This window comes from Thermobia domestica, chromosome 14, assembly GCF_964235325.1.
Source record: "Thermobia domestica chromosome 14, izTheDome1.hap1.1, whole genome shotgun sequence".
Classification (NCBI taxonomy): domain Eukaryota; kingdom Metazoa; phylum Arthropoda; class Insecta; order Zygentoma; family Lepismatidae; genus Thermobia; species Thermobia domestica.
In genome coordinates this window covers 145368835-145390799 of record NC_137467.1, presented here as the reverse complement: position 1 = coordinate 145390799, position 21965 = coordinate 145368835, and the positions used below count along the sequence as shown (strand labels likewise).

The 21965-nt window shown below is 34.8% G+C and overlaps 1 protein-coding gene across 2 annotated transcripts in view; it reads right to left on the bottom strand.

Moving 5' to 3' along the window:
* Nucleotides 1-21965, bottom strand: part of LOC145670388 (uncharacterized) — a 382033-nt gene that overhangs the window by 244361 nt on the left and 115707 nt on the right. Inside the window, exon 1 of one of the 2 annotated variants that reach the window (XM_081739008.1) lies at nt 7830-7987. The exons of the other annotated variant lie outside the window; for it this stretch is intronic. The gene's annotated coding sequence lies outside the window, so the exon portion shown is untranslated. Of the gene's footprint in view, nt 1-7829; nt 7988-21965 lie in introns of those variants that run through there. 2 annotated transcript variants of the gene reach the window in all.

The window sequence follows — 21965 nt, the reverse complement described above, 5'->3', positions numbered from 1 at the left end:
AGCATGAACGAGTGCGAACCCCATTGCAGATAGTGAGCCCAAGTCTTTACTGAGCGCGAGCCTCAATGAGCTTAGTTAGCTCGAGCATCAGTGAATGCAAGCCTATTGATTATAGCAATCAAAAGCTTTAAGTGAACATGAGCCCCAATGATCTTAATGAGATCGATCATGAGCGAATGGAGCCCCAATGAGGATAGTGAAGAACCTAAGCTTTTAGTGGACACTAACTCCGATTAGCACAGTGAACACAAGTATGAGCGAGTGCAAGCTCCATTGCAGATAGAGAGCCCAAGCCTTAAGTGAGTATAAGTCCCAATGAGCTTAGTGAGCTCGACCATGAGCGAGTGCAAGGTATTATAGCAATTTTATAGCAATCCATTATAGCAATTTTAAGCTTTAAGTGAACACAAGCCCCAAAAATCTTAGTGAGATCGAGCATGAGCGAGCGCAAGCCCCGTTGAGGATAACGATCCGAGAATGAAGGCTTTAGTGAGAGCGAGGCCCAATGACCTTAGTGACCTCGAGCATGAGCGTATGGAACCTTAGTGAGGAGAGTGAACCCAAACTTTTAGTGGGCACAAATCCCGATGAGCTTAGTGAATACGAGCATGAGCAAATGGGAACCCCATTAGGAATATCGAACCTAGGTCTTTAGTGAGTACAAGTCCCAATGACCTTAGTGACCTCGAGCATGAGCGTATGAAGCCCCAATGAGGAGAATGAACCCAAACTTTTAGTGGGCACAAACCCCGATGAGCTTAGTGAATACGAGCATGAGCAAATGGGAGCCCCATTAGGAATATCGAACCTAGGTCTTTAGTGAGTACAAGTCCCAATGAGCTTAGTGACCTCGAGCATAAGCTAATGGAAGCCCATTGATGATAGCAATCCCAAGCTTTAAGTGAACACGAGCCCCAATAATCTTAGGAGATCGAGCATGAGCGATTATGAGGGTAACGATTTCAAGGCTTTTATGAGAGCCAGCACCAATGAGCTTAGTGAGCGTAGCATTAGGGAGTGTGAGTCCCATTGGGGATAGAGAGCCCAAGTCTTAGGTGAGCGCGAGCCTCAATGAGCTTAGTGATCTTGTACATCAGTGAGTGCAAGCCCATTGATTATAAAAATCTCAAGCTTTAAGTAAACGCAAGCCCCAATAATCTTAACGAGATCGAGTATGAGCAAGTGTGAGCCTCATTTAGGATAACGATTCCAAGGATTTAATGAGTGCGAGTTCCAATGAGTTTAGTGAGCTCGAGCATGAGGGAGTGGGAGCCTAAGATAGCATGATCCTCATTAGGATTAGTGAGACTAAGCCGCTTTGAAAATAGTGTGCCTCATTTCACACAAGGCCTAGTAATCCCGATTAGAAAACGACCTTGGATTCCAATGCTACTTTGAAGACCTAATTTAAAATGATTTAGAGAGAGAGATATGCATAGAAAGATTCCTCAAACCATGACTTGTAGCAAATAAGATGATCTCATATTGAAATATTCGTTAGACTTAAAAGAACCAATTTTTACCTCCTCTTTGGTTACTCTACCATATTAAAGCGATTTACTGCACTTTGAATCCATTTTATCTCAGTCCGCTATCGATTAACTAGCTACACTGTTCTCTGTGGACTTTTTTTTTAAATATTTTTTTGTGCTTTTAAAATTCCCCTGCGATGACTTTTCATTTAGCACACATTGGGATAGGTCTGAAGCGTACGAGGGAGAGGATGAAAATTGCATACTGTTACACAGCGAGGGACAAAAAAAAAAAAAAAAAAAAAAAACACGAAATACGATTACGAAATGAGCAGCCAACCAGATACGACCCAATTGTATGTTAATCTAAATGTGCTCCTATTTTCTTTATTTCATTAAAAGAAGAATAAAAAAGAATACTTTAATTTTCAAAATACAGTATTCTATTTTAATTTTAATTCGTTCATGCTTTTATAATATGCGTTGTCTTGTTCTGCATTAAATGAATACAAAATTAAATCATTTGACATTTTATTTTAATTTCGTTCTATAGGGCAGTGATATCACATGTAAGTTACTGCCACATAGCGGCAATTTTAGAACTACTACAATAGAAGTTTAAGCGATCAGTTTTAAGGTAGCGTTTCCCAAACTATGAGTCGCACTACATTTATCAGGGTTACGCAATCGAGACCCGTTACTCCATACGATAACTCTTCAACAAAAGTGAATTTTTGAAGTTTTTTTTCAATGGACACTTAGAGCGGTTATCTGAGCCGAATTGGTTTACTGAAGCCAAACCGTTATTACTACATGAATAACGGTGGCTTCAGTGCTTCTTATTCATATCCCATAGATGGAAATTGTTGGTTGGCAAACATATACTTTAAACTACGGTCGACCAACGTATTTTTAACCTAATTTTTGCACTTAACGAACTCCTAACTATACTGACGATTAACCTCCTGTTGAATAAATAATAGCAAATTGTTCGTTGGCCAAAATTAAACTACATTGGGCCAATGTATTTTCAACTTTATTTTTGCACTTAATCAAAATCCCAACCATGCTAGCCAACCTGTTGTGGATAAGTGATGGCAAATTGTTCGTTGGCCAAGAAATACTTTAAACTACGTTGAACCAATGTATTTTCAACTTTCTGCAACTCCTAACCATTCCGACCATTGCCCTATTGTTAAAAAAACGATGGGAATTGTTCGCTGACCAACAATTACTTTAAACTACGTTAAGTCAATGTATTTTTCAACTTCATTTTTTGCAATTAACCTACTTCCAACCATGCCGACCATTAGCCTACTGTTGGATAAATGATGACAAATTGTTGGTTAGCCAACATACACTTCAAACTACATTGGGCCAATGTATTTCACAACTTTATTTTTGCATTTACCAATTCCCAACGATACTCCCAACCTACTACTCTACAAAATGCTAATAGAACGTAGAATAAATAGTAAGCTCGCATAGCATAAACTGAGACTGGAAATAAAATATTTATAACCGAACTGAGCAAAATCTTTCATATCCTTGACCAAATTCCTTATACTCTTTTTTCAAAGAACAATTGTCCAACATGTTCACAATCCTAAAATTCTCACACGTTTTCGTTAATTTATGACTTGGAGCTAAAGAACTGATGATATCGAAGGACCATCACTTCACGAAGACAAATAATACAATTTATATCATATTTCAAAATCCATCCCATTGTGAAAATTATAGGAACTTAAAAACCAATCTCATCTCTCTATTCTACCAGTGTCAATTGCATTCCAATAATGCGATGACCTGACTGACACTGAGGCAACAATGAATGAAGGCAATCAACCTGAACCTCGTCACGGCTGTCAATAATGTTAACTTTTTAACAGAAGGGGCAAAGGTCACAACGCAATTATTTGTTGCAATACTACTATGGATATTTTACCTCTCCTCAGGGTTTCTTCCAAAAGTCCTCCGATGAAGTAAGGAAAGGCCATTGTTGATTTTGTGATAAAATTGTTTACTCAATCCTTGTAATTTTACGAATGTCGGATATCTTTCATTAGCTAGCTACTATTCATTCCTTCTAAGTTGATAGGCAATCAAAACAAAACAAAAAAAAAAAGAAACTTTTTTTTTTTTTTTTTTTTTTTTTTTGGGAAATGCAAAAGGAGAATGAAAGCCGGTGACCCTGTAAGGGAAGAAAACTTTTTATAAGATCCAATTTTATGTAAAATCTACATTTCCACCACAATTCACTCAGTGAGGCCAACTCATGGGGAAAATCACATTTTGTGGGATTTTTTTGACTTTTTTTTAAAGGGATAAATGGAATTCTCGTTGCAATTAGCATCATATATGGTGATAGCATCGCATCATATATATATATGTATAAGTTACTTCATCGACAGCAAAAAAATTCTGTATGGACAAGAAGTACACTACTGACAAGTTAACCTTACGTTTGGGTGAATCGAGTTGCTGACTGAGACATATGAGAAAGTAATACTAAATGTGGTCAGTATTTCAGTGAAGTTGTAGGTGCGAAACTCCATGGGTTTAGGAGATACAGCTACCAGAACATCACATGGAAGTACAGAATAGTCTTCATACAGTTGGAGGTAAAAGCTCTGTAAGACCTCTTGTAACGACAAAAGGTGAATAACAAATATATGGGTACATATTAGGACTAGAGGGAAGTCATATAGTAAGGGTATACCTGAGAGTTTATGCGATAATAAATGCTGGTTAATGATAAAGCAAAAATGGCTATACCGTTTGATTTATAGTAAAATTTGCTATTAATAAGGTGTCAATGTTATGCATTTTGTTTGAAACTTTTGTCTGATTCAAAATGGCGGATTTGAACATTTCCGCCATCAAGGCAACTCTTACCATAGACCTAATATTTATCCACCTGCTTTTTATTTCATTATTATCATTAACACAAAATTTACAAGATGGGGTAAAAGACTAATACATATGCTGCAACAATATTTAATTTCCCTGTAACTTTTTACCAATTGCGCGTAAATCAAAATTAACGTCACCATTGTTCTTCTGATTAAATTTGCGCCTTAAATCATGTATCACATGACCCTATTTCTATTTTAAAAACTTAACCTTAATTCAAAATGGCGGATTTCAAGATGGCCGCCGTCAGGTATACCCTTACTATATGACTTCCCCTGGTCCTAATATGTACCCATATATTTGTTATTCACCTTTTGTCGTTACAAGAGGTCTTACAGAGCTTTTACCTCCAACTGTATGAAGACTATTCTGTACTTCCATGTGATGTTCTGGTAGCTGTATCTCCTAAACCCATGGAGCTTCGCACCTACAACTTCACTGAAATATTGACCACATTTAGTGCTACTTTCTCATATGTGTCTCAGTCAGCAACTCGATCCACCCAAACGTAAGGTTTACTTGTGAGTTATCAATAGTCTTGAAATTAGTGCTAGTTGTCAAATTTTATTATTCGGAAAATGTACGCATGTAAGTAACTTGTGATATAAAAAAAAACTCCAAGAGACGGAAATCATGTTCTGGTATTTTTTAAAGAAAATTAACACAAAAAAAGTGAAATATCAAATGAGACACAACCAATTTTATAAAGGTTTCAACAAATTTATTTGAGAATAAATTTCTTATAATGTCGTTACATTCATTAAAGGTGATGGCTCAAAGACATTACGCAAATACTAACTCTTGACAACTAAATCCACATTTGAGAAACATAGATCGAAATTTACGAATATACATAGGTATATATGGGGTGTTTCAAAACAAAACCGACAACGTTTCGGAGATGATTCCTGACACCAAGATAAGACAAAAAGTATAGACCAACCTGGGTGCACAAATGCTTCCTTTTGGAAGTATAGGCTGGCGAAAACTTAGAAAAATGAACTTTAAAGGTCCATAGCTCCAAAACTATTGGACCCACTGTAGTCGGGTCAAGACTTCACTTAGGAACTAATGTGTGCCCTATCCAAATATCCAAGTTTCATAACCTTGCAGTACTTCAGCAATAATTTTATATACAGGTAGTTGGGGAGTAGTTCAAATTATTTGGCCGTAGCCAAACTCACTCTATAAGAATTTAGCGTAAGTACTGCAGGATGCTGAAACATGGATTTTTGGATAGACCAGATATTAGTTCCTAAGTGAAGTCTTGAACCGACTACGGTAGATCCCATAGTTTTGGAGCTATGGACCTTTAGAGTTCAGTTTTTCATGTTTTCGGCAGCCTATAACTCCGAAAGGAAGCATTTATGCACCGAGGTTCGACTGTACTTTTTGTCTTATCTTGGTGTCAGGAATCAACTCACAAACGTTGTCGACGTTGTTTTGAAACACCCTATATATATATTGTATTAGTATAACGAGGGAAATTCAAAACCAAAATGGGAATTTCTGCCTCTCGAGATGGGATTTTATAACGTTTCAGGTTGATTGATTTTTTTTTTTTTTTTTTAGGTAGTATCAAATTCTGCTGTTACTCTCAATAACTATATTCAAGTTTCGTCTTTAAAAGTAGTATTGATTATTATTCACGTATGTGTTAAAGAATTTAATTTTGGTCGTCTTTTAAAATTTAATTACTAGAAATAAAAGCTCAAAATACTGTATATTTTCTAATCCAAGATGACAGCCAATTTTATTAAAACAAAGTTTTAGAAAAAAGACATTACATCTACAATACATAATGGGTATGTTTTAAAAGCATACCATAAAACTACACTAAAACCAAAATTAAGTGCAGACCTCCTTTACAGGTCCGTAGGAAGCCCAAAAATGTAGGGAGGGTCCGGTAAAAGTTAGAGGGGCCCGATCTAACCACATTATAGTTTATCATCATATTACAGTTCATATGGAAGCTTACTGTGAAAATTTTAGGCAGCCGATAAAAATTTAGGAGGGGATCTCTCCCCCCTCCCGTAGATATGGGCCTGCTGAGGATAAAATAAGAGCATAATGAGAGCTCTTGAATCGGTAAAGAAATATTCCACATCATATGTCGTAAAAGCATAAGGACCAACCCATAATTTTGGACAGGGAATTTAAAAAAGAAGAAAAAGAAGTCTTAGATTCCGAAATACACATTATTATTCAAGTGATTCTGAGGCAAACCATTCTGTCAAGTTCCACCTTTTGTTTCAAGTTTCGAAGGAAGTTGTTTTCTATTACATTTGGTAATCGAATATGCAGAAAATTGACGTATGAAAAATAGCGTATGAATTTAGTGTGTAAATATTATATATTAGGTCATAAGTCATTGAGTCATTGACTTTATTAAAACTTAGCACATTGTGGTGATTATGATATTTATTCTATATCATTATCATTAGTAACGGTAAAAGGGAATGGATGAAAAGATTAAGTGTGTTTTCACAGCACATCTCAGGGTTAAACGCTAAGTTGACAGATGCTGATTATATATATATATATATAGGGTTGGCAACTAAGTTCCCACCGTTTTTTTTAAATTGGAAATATCTGTATGACATTAAATACTTTTGGCACGAAGTTGTACATCATTCGAAAGAGAATATATTGTTCTACCTAAATATATGTTGCGTTGTTACTAAGATACTTTTTTTTTTTTTTTTTTTTATTTACAGATCATTAACAGAATGTCAAGTTAAAAAGAATGAGCATTTTCGACACCTCCTTCTTTTTGCCTTTAATCAAGGTTCTAAGGCTGCAGAAGCAACATTTGTGCTGTGTATGGAGTGTGTGCTATAGCTGAAAGAAACGCTTGTGATTGGTATGCAAAGTTCAAAAAAGGAAATTTTGACCTCAAAGACGCCCCTCGTCTGGGCGTCCAGTTGAGTTCGATGAAGAGCGATTGAACCATCTATTGCATGAAAATCCGCGTCAAACAACAAGGGAACTGGCAGAGACAATGGATTGCTCCCACAGTACTGTAGAGAAGCACCTTCACTCGATGGGCAAAGTTCAGAAGTGTGGAGCATGGGTGCCTGACACTAAAAACGGCGGGAACTTAGTTGCCAACCCAATATATATATATATATATATATATATATATATATATATATATATATATATATATATATATATATATATATATATATATATATATATATATATATTCCCCTTATGTTCTTGATATATCTTTTGCAAAAATTTGACAAATTCCAAATACTAAAACAAAGTCTAGCATAGTTCTAGTCTAGTGAAGCATAGTTCTAATCTCTCAAATAATAATAATAATAATAACAGAACACCTTTGACCGAAGATCTGACCATAAAGATGTTTCATATACTTATTAAATCAGTAAAAATCTTGAAAATCTACCTACATGCCAAGTTCTGTCAAATTACCTTGAGCTCTATACAGTAGATCGCGTAGGATATACTCTCAAAGTCCAAATCCCAACTTCGTTGATGCATAACTCGGGAAACAAAAGTTTGAACAAGAAAATTCACTCTACGCATCTGTACCCGAAGTTTCGTCAAAATCGGATGAGCTTTGAAGATCGTATACGATATATTCTGTACTTACGCCTCATATGTAAAGTAAATATTAAAATCTTTGCTCGATTATCACCTAGCAACGATACAATAATACTATATATTTTTATTATTTCTATTTATATATAATATAATGCTTTTTTTTTTATTTTACTTCATCATCTTGAGTGAGAAAAAACTTGACACACATGGTCAACTAAAATAATTACTTAATACGTAACTACCGTCTGCCTGAGTTACATTATATCAATTACTCTATGAACCAAAGAACATAAAAGCGTGGGATTTGTTATTTTGGTCATTTTCGTCCACAAAATGTGGATCTGATATTAATGTATACGTTGCACAAGACGGGTGGAGAAAGAAGAGGTTAAAATATTCGAGAAGAAATCGTGGAAATGCGATAATATTAAAAATAAAATCTAGCTTTAAAAGATTTAATAGAGTTCATGTCAAAACCATTTTGTTTAACATTATAAAGATTGAAGGAAGCAATCAATTCCACTTAAGATAGCTAAGACGTAGAGCGTTATAAATAGAATCATATAATAGCTTACGACAGCCATATTGATGACGTCATTAATTACAACCGTTGTTCTCGCCTCCACAGTGGGAATTCTCTCCCTCATTCTGTTAGCGTCCTTTGGTTGGAACATCCCAAAAGGCAAGTCGATCTCCGAAGAATGATTGTCTAAAGATCTCGATTTGCATACGGAATCTTAGTTGAACAACCGTCAACAACGAATTGATTGGTGACCAAAAGAAAGAAGCTAGCTAGCGTGGGAGAAATATGCAGGAAATCAAAGAATGCCTCTGAAGAAACGAAAAGTTTTCAAATATCATTGACTGATGAGCGTCACAAACCAAAGTTCGGTAATTCTAAAGCAGCACATAACGTCAGAGAAGAGAAAATGAAAATACTAGCTAATATTATGATACTAGGAGGTGACGAAAAACAAGAAGAATGAAAGGTTTTTCTAGGCCGAAATATTCAAAAAAAAAAAAAAAAAAAAAGAAAGAAAGAAAGAAAAAAGAAAAAAAAACATGTGATAGATAAGCCTTATTGAAATGAATGCATTCTTCTCAATCTATGCATTATTTGCTTGCATGGATTAGAGTTTTGCGTCATTTTAAACGCAGTTTAACCCCTTTCTGCATAATTTGTTTCTTTTAGCGAAAAAAAAAATCAGTATTGGAAATCGTCATATGGGAAGCTGAAAAATGAATTAAAACTTGAATTTTAGATTTTTCACTTAATTCCGACGAGAAATAAGTGTTCCATATATGACACACTTACAACTCACAAAGAACACGCCAGATGACACCAAAATTTCTTATTCATACACGTCAATATCTCACACAGCAGACAAAACAGTCATTTGATGCCTTTGATAAATCACAAAAAAGCTAAAGTGAAAAAAGGGTATGTGCCATATATGGCACGGCATGCGGTAAAGGGTTAAGGTGGAATTCGACCCGCCGCATTAAACCGATTCATAGTTATTTATAACTAATAATATATACGAATTTTTAAAGATGGTAATTATGATATCTTGATTAAATTTAGACATAATATCTTGAATGCTTTAAAATTTCAATGTTCTCCCTCGGGAATCGAACCCGAGATCTCGTACACTAAAAACGCACGAGCTAGTCACCAGACTAGCGGGAAGGGCTAAGTAGCTTTAATGTTTCTGGTCTAAAACATTAATAAAATAATCCTACTGGTAATTTAAAAATACATATTTCCAACGAAAGAAAATTTAAGGAGACTCATAGGGAATTTTAAGCTAGGAATTTAAGGTCTTATTAACTTACTAATTTTATACACAGTATCTTACTTATTTTGCTACTGTCCTTTTACAATCCAATAATATTTTACATTAACTGGTTGGTTATATTTGGGTAAAAAGGAACTGTATCATGTGGGGACGTGCTAGAAGTATTGTGGCAGGAAAGAGAGGGAGAGAACGAAGGAGACTAGAACTAATGGACGATATCAAAACAGAGAAATCTCATGTGAAGACGAAGAGGTTAGCGGAAGACCGTGGAGCATGGAAGCTTCTCAGTTGCAGAAAGCGACCTGCCAATAACGGCATAATATCTATGATGATAATTAATATTTACACAAAAATAAAAAAACCTCCAATGTAAAACCAATCACTACGGCTTTCGATACGAGATACAAGAAAAAAATTGGCTGATCAGTGACGTCAAGCCAAGTAATTTTTCTTTATGTGTCGTAAACAATGCACTTCTGCAATGTTTCACTATTTACATCTCCGTAATTGAGTAATACTATTATGAGATTCTTCGTATACCTTACACTGAAAAGAAGTTTTCAACACAATGGAATCATTAAAAAAACGCTTCTTTTTGTGAGAAGGTAATTATTCATTATAAATTAAATGTTTTTCACACTAAAATTTAGAAAAAAAGAAAATATAGTGGAAACGTCCATTATAAATTGTTTATATGATTTTACTTGATGCGTGCATCTTTATTAGTGCATTCTAGTACAATGGCTAGTACACACAAGAGGCTTCAGGGTGGCGTCATTTTGAGAAACCACATTACACATTTTAAATAAAGTTTATTACAATAAGGATGGATATCCATAGTGTAAGTGTAAAAAGTTTATACCATAAAATAAATTATATTGTTATTGGCAAACGATATACCGGTACTTGTTCCACAATTATAAATATATTAGCAATAATTCGTATATATGAATACCCTTGATCACATTATTCTTACAGTCTAGATCAGCGTTTCCCAACCGGTGTGCCGCGGCACACTGGTGTGCCGCCAATAGGCCACTGGTGTGCCACGAGGAAATCGAAACATAATTATTAATTCTATTGCAATTAAATTGCAAGACATTGTGTCTCACATTATATTTGTGAGGAAAAATGTATATTTGTGCTTCACATTACTTTGAGCGTCTACTATGAATTTACAATTTTAAGTTCCATACTGTGTTATTATTCTCTACATTTTTAATGCTTAAAAGGTATTTGTTATAATTGTTATCACCATTATTGCTTCTTTATGTTGCAGACTATTTCGTAACTTGAAATTTTAAAATATTATTCAATCATTTCGAGAAAGCATACTGTGTTATTATTCTCTACATTTTTAATGCTTAAAAGGTATTTGTTATAATTGTTATCACCATTATTGCTTCTTTATGTTGCAGACTATTTCGTAACTTGAAATTTTAAAATATTATTCAATCATTTCGAGAAAGCAAACCTGCATACAAATTACCCTCATATGTGTTTTAAAAGTACAAGAGATTTGTTTGTTCGTTCGTTATTTAGTGATCTTCCTTCTTAGTGAAAGGTTGGATACAATTTTCGAAAGAGAAAGTGTATTTTTATAAACCAGAGTCCTATATTTCAATGTAGTTGTTTTCTATTTTTAAATTAGAATGAAAAATAAGCATAATGATTTACCACGGATTGAAACCAGGGATCGAACTTTATTGTCTGGGAAAAAGATATCATTAATCACAGAAAAAATTACCAAGGTGTTTTATGTTTACAAATAATAATAATAATAATAATATCTATATAGTGTGCCGCGAGAATTCAAGTTACATCTGTAGTGTGCCGCAAGTTGAAAAAGGTTGGGAAACGCTGGTCTAGATAATTTAATGCAAAAGGTAATCATTGAGCTTGGACAATTCCGGAATTTTTACTTTCAGGAACCCGGAAAGTAAAATAGGAAAAATTCCGGAATTCGAAAAAAAAAACGATTTCTGAAAAATTCCAGATTTCGGAAAAATTCCGATTTTGTAAACATTCCAAAATTCGGAAAAACTCCGATGTCGGAAATATTCCGGAATTTTCTAAATTCCGGATTGTTTCTGAAATCCGGACAGTGAAATTTCCGATTCCTGAAAATATTTTTTTCGGAATCGGATTCCCGAAAATATTGGCCATCCCTATATATACTAATTGTTACGCCCAAGCATTGGACCCTCTGTATGCTATAGGTCAAAATTAGCACGCTCCTGAACTTCCTTGTAGGTTATCGAACAAATCTTCACTTGTTACTAGAAAAATGAAGAAATAAAGAATTTTATTCTGTAAATAATAAACAAATAAATACTATTTAGCACCAACATTATAGGCTATGCTTGACTGTTCTCAATCGATACGTAAAATTCAATGTATCTTTCGCTTTAACTTATCGAGATCATCGTGTCATTGGAGACATGTTTTAGGTTCTGTTTATGCATGCAAGTCGAATTAAAAAAAAAAAAAAAAAAAAAAAAAGCTATGAAGAAAATTGGATAAAAGAATCACGTTTGGAAACCGCACCGTTCATCGACCTCCGAAAAGCCAGTGCTGAAAGCAAAGGTGAAACTGTCCCTGTCGTCCGAGAGGCGAATAATATAATTATTCTTGCAAAGCACGTCGGCCAATAAATCTTCCTTTGGGAATTGAGAATGCCTCGGTAGTCCGACATTCCTTTGTAGATGAAAGGGATCTGTGAATGAATGACATTATAAGCCATTCGTATAATTTAATCTCAAAACTGTTAATGGGCTTCTTGTTACAAATGATGTATTTTGGGTTCAAGAGTAATGGCCAGTGAAAATTGTCACCGCAAGTGAGATGAAAACACGTACTGAATATTGTTTCTAACAGCGACTCAATGACATTTTATTCTCGCTGTATTTGAACAAGTTGCTTTAGAGATCACAGGCTCCAAGATACTAGCCAGTTTTGCTGTTTGTATGATATTATTTGATTTTAGCATAGGGCACATTTTCGCCGCCATCCTATGAGCAGTGTTGACAACCTGTCAACAAATAAAATCGTACGTAGTACATTAAAATTATACTTTTTCTGATAGATTATGGTATCCTTTGTTTGCCCCTGAAATTTCGACTTAGTATTGGGTAATAATAATAATGTAGTAGAATACATGGATTGGGAACGAGATCTGGGCTGAATTCCTTATTAGACTATTATTTATTTTTTAAAAAAAATATTTATTTGAAACTTTTCATATGTTCGATATACTTAAAGCATAAAAAATAAATAAAGCTTATATATAAAAATGGTATATTTGAAACTTTTCATATGTTCGATAGGCTATACTTAAAGTATTAAAAATATATAAATCTTATATATAAAAATGACTATTTGTTTATATGTGTATTTCTCTGGTATACAAATCCATACCATTGGTTTAGAATACTTTTAAGTAGCTGTATCGAAGAGATCGAAGTCGGAAAAATATCGTAGGCTATGATGTAGAATTTTTTATGTGTATCCTAAGAGTCAAAGAGAGGAAGTTCATAGGGGAAGAATAGTTTAAAATTTGTGCCAAAAATAGGATGGGATACCTAACGTGTTCTTCATGTTAAGAGGATGAAAGTCGGTATTTAAACTCATTTTTTAGAAACGGGTGAACACACACACACATATACAACTTACAATCTGAAAAAGAAAAAGACTGTGAGGGTAAGACACCCCCTAAGGATGGGAAGAGGATGACATGTAAAAATAATAGGAAATGACCAATACTAGTGTCGAACCCATAGTTTACGGAGTCCCTGAGATGAATAGTAACACTGCCGATACCGTTTAAGTCTAAGTACAGTGCCTATCAGTATGACAGTTTTCGGGATTACTGGCAGAGGGCCAGTTTTTGGGATCACTACTTACAAGCTGATTGGTGACAGTTGCGATGAACGAACATGTATGTTAGCAGGGCCAGGAATTTACAGGAGTAATTCAAATGGCATAACCTTTTTGTTCACTAGTCGATTTCTCTGCGATTTTGTAGATGCTTCTCTCATTTTTAAAAATTAAAGAAACAATTCATGAAATGAAGACTGTTAGATTCCATGCTTATGCTTGTAGGCTAAAGGAGACGGACGGTTAACGAAAGTGACTGAAAGAATTTGTGGAATGAAAATGTTGGAGGAAACGAGAGAACCTAGAGAAAACCCACGGACACGACGATCACCATTACAAATTCATATGGATTAGGATCGATCCAGGAACCCTTTGAAACAGAGGTGACTTCAAGATAGATTTTATCCTAAAATGAGTACATTACATATGCATATATATTTTTATATACTTTTTCTTAGAGGAAAATTCGGATCCAGAATGCGAAATGGCGAAAGCTTCATAACGAGAAACTGCTTAATTTATACCGTTTACCAAACATTGTTAGGGTCTTCAAGTTTAGGAAGCCCAGATGGGCAGAATGGAAGAAGGTAGAAACGCTTCCAAAGTTTTAACTGAAAGACCAATCGAAAAACGACCACTAGGAAGACCTAAGCGCAGATGGAAGGACAATATTAAGATGGATCTCGCAGAAATAGGAATACAAAGTAGAAACTGGATCCAGTTGGCTAAGGGCAGAAGGCAATGAAAAGCTTTTGTGAACGCAGCATTGAGCCTCCGGGTTCCATAGGCCATAGAGTTATTTAGTTTTCTGGATGGGAGGTATCCCCGGAACGAATTAATCAAACTCCCCTTCCCCCCGAAAAAAAAAACTACGGTAAATCAATGATCTATTAACGATCAAATCGGGTGACGAAACATCGTATTTGAACGGATAATAATCTTTAACCGATTGCCACCCATTGTATTGATATCGAGGGGCCGCAGAGGCTGAGTGGTAGAGTGTTCACCTCTGGTGCGTTGGGTCCTTGCTTCGATCCTAGCTCGCGCTAAGTGAACTTTGTGGTAGACAAACACTGTTTGCGTGGGTTTTCCACCCATGGCTCTCCCGTTTCCTCCTACTTTCTTCATTCCACCCTTTCATTCATTTTTCATCATCACCGTTTCCTTTAGCCTAGCCGGCATAATCGTAAGATGTACAACTTAAAAAATTCATTTAATTTCATGTTTCTATTGATATCGAATATAATACCGTAATGAACGGAAATTTTAGAGAAAACGGAGTCGTTTGAAACAAGTGAAAGTTGATTGTTAAGAATTCAACCAAACAGACAGAGATGGAAAGTTAATAAGACCAGTAAAGGGAAAAGGAATCTTACTTGTCAAAGTACATCTTATAAACGTATTAGTCATTCGAATTTTCATTTGATGTATTTCGTATGTAAAGAACCTTAGTCAAAGCAACAAGATACGTAAAAAGGATTACTGAAAGGAACGTAATAAGAAAGTAAATGTTAGAGGAAAGAAAGTACGTGTACAACGTAAATAACTTATATGGAGGTATCAGATATATTAACTGTTGAAAGCAAAGATTTATATCAGCAGGCACAGAAATACTGCATAGATATTACAGTATCTTTTGCACTTGCTCTTAAGACCGTACATACACAAGAGCCATGTATCTCTCTACAGGCGCTACATGTAGTATTCAAAAAGTCTTTCTTCGAGGAAGTATTAACCTGTTACGGCAAGACATTTGTTACAGATACACTGATTTAAGATATATGTAAGTGCGAATACATTCCGTCATCTTTACATATATATTTATGATGTTCTGTTTGAGTATAAGTCAAGAGACAAGCTTCCTTTCATTTCCTTCTTGTAAGAAAACTCGTTACAGGGCTGATCAGTAAGTGGAAGATATCGGTAGAAAAGCAAACAGAAGGCGGGAGAAAAGTTGTTCAGAAAAAAAAAATAATAGATTCTATCTTGACAGATTTTTCTGTTGTTGGAATTTCGAGATAAGCTGAGCTTTAGTGTGTAGCTGGTAATCAGTGATAAGTGCTTATACGAGCCAACTAGTTATAGCGTATAACAGAAGAAATAGAAAACAAAAATATATATAACAGGCGTGGTCCCCTTTATTTTTATCTGTGCATGAGTTGGTGGAGGAAAAGGAATTTCCTGCCTGTCTATGCCACTGCCATTTCTCCGAACGAGATCTGCCGTGCTCAGCAGAAAAACAACCATGAAACCAGAACGAAAAAAAAAATGCAGGGTTTTTCTTCTTTTCTTGTAGCCTGATAAGTGTAAAGTTCCAAACAATCTCCTACAAATTCCTCTTCTCTTTTTCTTTTCTTTTAGCTCTGTTTTCAAACTTTCCTCCCGCATCTAGCTTGCCATCGTCCTTATCTGTGTTTACTGCCAGTTGCGTTTCTCCTGTAACATTACCTCCTTTTTAAGTCTTCTGATAAATTGTACCTTTCATTTTTCTTGATATTACGCCTATTCTGAAAAAAAAATCAAAACAAAAGTTTTGCTTTCTTCAAAAATTCCGTCTACAAGCATTAAGCAAAACCTTTCTAAGTTATTCGTTCGCTGCTTGTTCATTTTGATAACGCAGTAATTTTGTGTTTTATGGATCAAAAGATTCAATATGTTTCAATCAAAAAAATTCTTGTACGCCTTATATTTGGAGAACTACATATGATGTAGCTAAACCGGAACTATCACTTAATTTGGTATGATGTACTTATTCCGTAGTGAATGCGAAAACTCGATTTAGGGGCCGTTCAAAAATTTTGGGCCTCTGATTTAAAATCCAATATATTTCAATCAAAAATTTTCTTGTATGTCTTATATCTGGAGAACTACATATAGTGTAGCCAAACCCAAACTATCATATCACTTAACTTAGTATAATGTCCTTATTCCACAGAAAATACTAAAACTCGATTTAGGGGCCCTTCAAAAATTTTGTGGCTCCTGATCCAAAAAGTAATTATTGGGCACGGTCGCAATCTTTTGATCCGTTTTTTTATCATTCCTGAAATTCTTGGCCAAAATCGCAATCTTGTGATCTTTAAATATATATATAATTCCTAAAATTCTTGTTCGAATGTTCAACTAATCATTTTGATCGGAAGTGCCAGCAGTTTCTTCCTAACTACAACATAAAATATGGCCCCGTGTAGCGTAGTCGCTAACGCTCTTGCCTTCGGTGCGAGCGATTCCGGGTTCGATTCCCGGTGGGGGCACTCGGTCGAAAAAGTGTAAAACGCTTTTTCAGGCCAGTCACCCTGAATGAGGTTTTCCTGGGGTTTCCTCCCTCATTCCCAACAGGCAAATGCCGTGGTAAAACCTAACTTATAGGTCCCAGGCCGCTTCCTTCCTTCCCCAATTCTTCTTCTAAACGGCCTTAGATGGCGAAAGCCCAGAAATCTAAATCCTAATAACAGTCCAAAACCATATCCAGAAAGGAATGAAATTCTGACTGAAAGCAGGATATTCGTGTTATTATTCAGTACAAAATCTTTTGTCGTCGCGAATCCTATCGAGAAATTTGAAGTTTAAAATATATAAAACGATAAGCATGCCTATTGTTCTGTCAGATTGCGAAATACGGTTGCATACTATAAGGGGAAGATCGTGGACTGCAAGGATTTGAGAACAAGGTCCTGATACGAATTTGCGGTCCCACAATCTCATTCCACCATTACCCTTCCATTATCATTCACTTGCCTTAATCATCCGTCTCCCTTAGCCTAACGGGGACGTTAAACTGAAAGATTTGAAATATTTCTAGAATACAATAATCTAAATTTATCTTCAGTACATTTTAATGTATAAGAATTTAGACAAATTTGACAAATATATTCTAGTGTGTCCGAATTCAAAGAAAAAAAGTTGAGAATGCTCTAAGAGCATTGCCAGAATTAACTTTAAAAGATTATTTTTTCTTGTTAACTTCTACATGCTTTACTTTATTATTATACACATTAAACAGTTTTTGTAATATGTCTATCCATTTACAATTTCCTTGAGTACTGAATTTTTTCCACATGTTTTGTTTAAGAGTTCTATTAAAACGTTTCTACGATATGTTGTTTTACGAAGTCACATGCTCAAAATGGAGGATTCAAAATTGAAAAATTCGCAAAATATCTCTCTATGACCTACGGTTCCCGAGATATGGCTCTTTAAATCTCCCGAAATCGAAACTTTTTTTGGGGGGGTCAATTTCTCGGGAACGGTAAGAGTGACGCAAAAAATCCCATTGCTTTTCTCAGATAGTTTTTGGTGCTTTATCGAATGGAGGGCTCAAAATTGAAAAATTCCCAAATAACAGGTTCTCACACACAAAGGCATAGAGAATTCAGTAACGAAATTTTTAAGTTCGTTGAATATCTCTGGAGCATGTAACATATAAGAATTTAGATAAATATTTCACGGGTATCTTCTAATGTCCAAGAACTCAGAAATATATTTTGAGTATATTCTAACATACAGAAAACACCGATAAATTTCTCTTGATTACAGTTTGGTACATCAGATTTTTAAGCAAACTTCTCTTCAAAAATTCAAAATATACATGTATTAATAAGAATTTACAAAACATTCTTTGCGTACATTCTAACTTTTAAGAATTCATTCAATGTTTTAGATACAGTCTATTGCGTGAGTTACTGAGACTTTTTTTTTTTTTAACGTGTGCACAGAAGAGTTGATTGTACATGGGTGTTACATATTTTTGTTATGTGTAATCGAAATAGATTTTTCCTTACATTATTCTTTATTTTCATAATAAGAAAGTCGGACCTTTGTTATATTTATTGTATAATATCTAACAATTCAAAGGAAGGCCGTATAATAATATATGTTTTAAAAATCAACTCATCTTATTTGTTGTCCTTTCCAATGTAAATACAGAATACCATGTACTGGACTATATACCTTTGTTTTAGTTGCATTTCAAGTCTGGCAATGATAGTTCAAATAATTGTGGCAGCAAATGCCAATGGGAATTGAACTCTGGTCTATTTGATTAGCTAGCTTTCACATGTTCAACGTTGTTGTGTTACTAGGGTAGACACAAGGGATGAAACCACAGATTTGAGTATGTTAATTGCATTCTACCTTCTGGTTCACCTTTAGACTCCACGCTGTTGTGTGTGCAATCTGTATATGAGATAGACTTTGATCATTGACATGAGAACATATGGAATTCTCTCAATTGGTCACTGTAATGGTGTAACGGAATTTATTGCGAAAAGCTAATAAGGTTGCTTTAGGTTTTATTACGAAAAATGTTATCAATGTGACAACTTATCGGCAACTATGTGGATTTCATGTCCTACAGTGTACTCTTTTCTTTCAATCTGGTATCTATAGTATCTTTAGAATTTCGTTTTCTTTATTTTGGATCTAAGGTGCATACTTTGATGAACGTATACCAAACTACTTTGATGAACGTATTTGAAAGATCTTTAAAATTCGAAGAAAATAATTTAATTTAGTTAAAAAGCAAACTAAGTAAGTTATACAATTAAGAATTCACACTACAGAAATCATACCGGTTAAAATTCTAATTATACTGGCTAATTTACTACAGTTACAAATACAGACACAGAAATTTAGTACATAGTCTGTAGAATTTTTAATAATTTACTAGCTCAACCTGCGCTTTCTATACAGCGCATCATTCACATATGAGCATGAATCTCCTTGTCATTCCTCACAACATCTATACATGTCCCTTTACGCACAGTAGTGAAGGACACCTTGAGAAAAATCAGCAAGGGGTATCATAAAGGGGAGATATTTTTCAATATCTTGCACTCGCACCGTTTGCAAGATTTGAGCCTACTTCCAGTTGGAGTTTCTAATTCATGTTTGATCAGTGTTTACTTTCTTCATGCATGCAGTATGTAATAAGCAAATATCTTACACACACTATTAATTATAATAATGATATATGGTCTGGGCAAAACATTCCAAACAATAAAGATTCATCTTAGACTGGAGAAATGGTTATCCTTCGTTTTTCATTATCATTTTGTCATGAAACAAACGCCGGAGAGATATACTAACCTCGTATACAAATATGTGGTGTTGGGATGTATAACTAGTAGGATATGATATTTATTAAATTTTTAATACTTCCAGTGTACTCCGTAAAAAAATGTTATAAAGAAATAACGGTCATTTTTTAAATATTCAATTAGAACTGAACAATCTACATGAAATTGGCAATCGATCAGTGGAAACAACATCTTTCTAGAGTCTATGGTTCCCGAGAACTCACTGTCGAAAGGATTAGCCACAAACATATAAACTTTTCTTGACCACAAACACGTAAACCTAATATTTTAATATACAGATAATAGAACTTTAAGTTAAGTTAGTGTAGCGTATGTTAGAAATGCGAATTAAACAAGTCAATGGAAAGATGAGACATATGCTGTAATTATCCATATATCTCATTAAGCTGAAAAAGACATTTTTTAATGATTCTCTAATTAAAATTTCTACTACATAACTTATTAGTACTAGAACTTTAAATAATTTGCTGTACCGTAATTAGAAAATCAAACTAAGATATTTGATCCATGATATACGATTAAATAGAAATGAAAAGTGAATTTTAAAAATAGAAAATCCAACTAAATTATCTATTGCAGTTACACTTCCGAACTGATATTTTAAAAAATTACAAATTCAAACCAGCGGTGTTAAAACTTCAATGACTCACAAAACCTCTGTTCATGGGCGCCCGAAGGAAATTTTCTACGGGGGGCATCTTCCTGGTTGCTATATTACGCAGGGCCGTGCCGTGGGGGGCGAGTGGGGCGACGGCCCCGGGCGCCGAAGTAAGGGTGGTGAAAAATTCGGGAGAAAAAACGAGAAAGATAGGAAAAATTACTTGGAATATATGTATGGGGGCGCCGTTGTATACTCTCGCCCCGGGTGCTGATTTTCCACGGCACGGCCCTGATATTATGTTTGGTATTTTTTACTTGTATTAAGAAAATCTTAAGAAATTTAAGTTGTTTTGGTAAGCTATGGGGTCAATCCCCCCCCCTTCTTCGGGCGCTCATGCCTCTGTTTTGTACACTCATGTCCGAAATGATTGTCGCATATCTATAACTGTCCTTGTAAGAATATAATATGATAATGATTTTGCAGGGTACTTTTAATACTGATACTATGCGTATAATCCGGAAATGTGTACTTGCGGTAAACTTCATAGGAAAAGAATTATAAATACGAAAATTAGAATGAGTGAAAGAAAATTTTGCTAAATGGATAAGAAAGTTTTATTTTCGTTTTATTGTTCTTATTTACTGCTCTTTTGACATGAAATTTGCCACATACATGTCTTTGCCGATTATGCACATAGTAACATTATAAGAAATATCGGGCGAATTCGTTATCAAATTGTAATCCTACAACAACATATTTATAGACATGCGACAATAATTTTGGACATGAGTGTACATATAGCTACAACAATCTTAGTTCTAAGACTCCTAGAGAACCACGAAAAGGAATACAACTCTCATGCAGAGAAAACAAACTACTATATTCTCATTCCTTCATTTGCAATTCTATAGTTTAGAAATGAAATTGCTGAAGTGCGTAAAACAAACAATACTTTTCTTCTTTCTTTCTTTCTGTGTAGGAGATGAACGAATCTACAGAAACCATTTTATGTTGTAAATGTTCCAAAGATCAAAGAACGACTCACATCTTTCGTTTTAAATCATTCATTCCGTCAACAGAGGGCGCCAGTGAAGCTTGGAACTTTACGTTTTGTGGAAGACAGTAGACTTGGCCACACTGATTATGATGGATAATAAAACAGCAAAGAAGGAAAACGAGGTTTTCTTCATATCACAAGAGAATGGAAAAAAACTTCTCTTCTATCTTTATTTCTTTTCTTCAAATGATGTTCGGGCAGACGGAAAGACACACACATTACACATAGAAAACCAAACACGGTCGTTCAATACAAGAGATGGACTAAAACCAGTTTCTGTTCTGTTATGTGAATATGTAACTGCTACTTTGGAACTAGTTCCGAGAGAAGTTCTTCTACTGTATATTCTTGCCAGTTGGTGAAATGTTTATATACAGAGTGTCTCACAAGTACCCCGACATAGGGTAATTCTGTTATTATCAGAGTTACAACAAAATGTAAGAGGGAAAACCATCTCCAAATATGATGTTTTCAATCTAAAGTGAAGGATTTTTTTTAATCGGACGAGCCGTTTGAGCTGTACACTCTTTATGCCCCCAATGTTAAATGAAAATGCAGCGTTGCCATTTACCT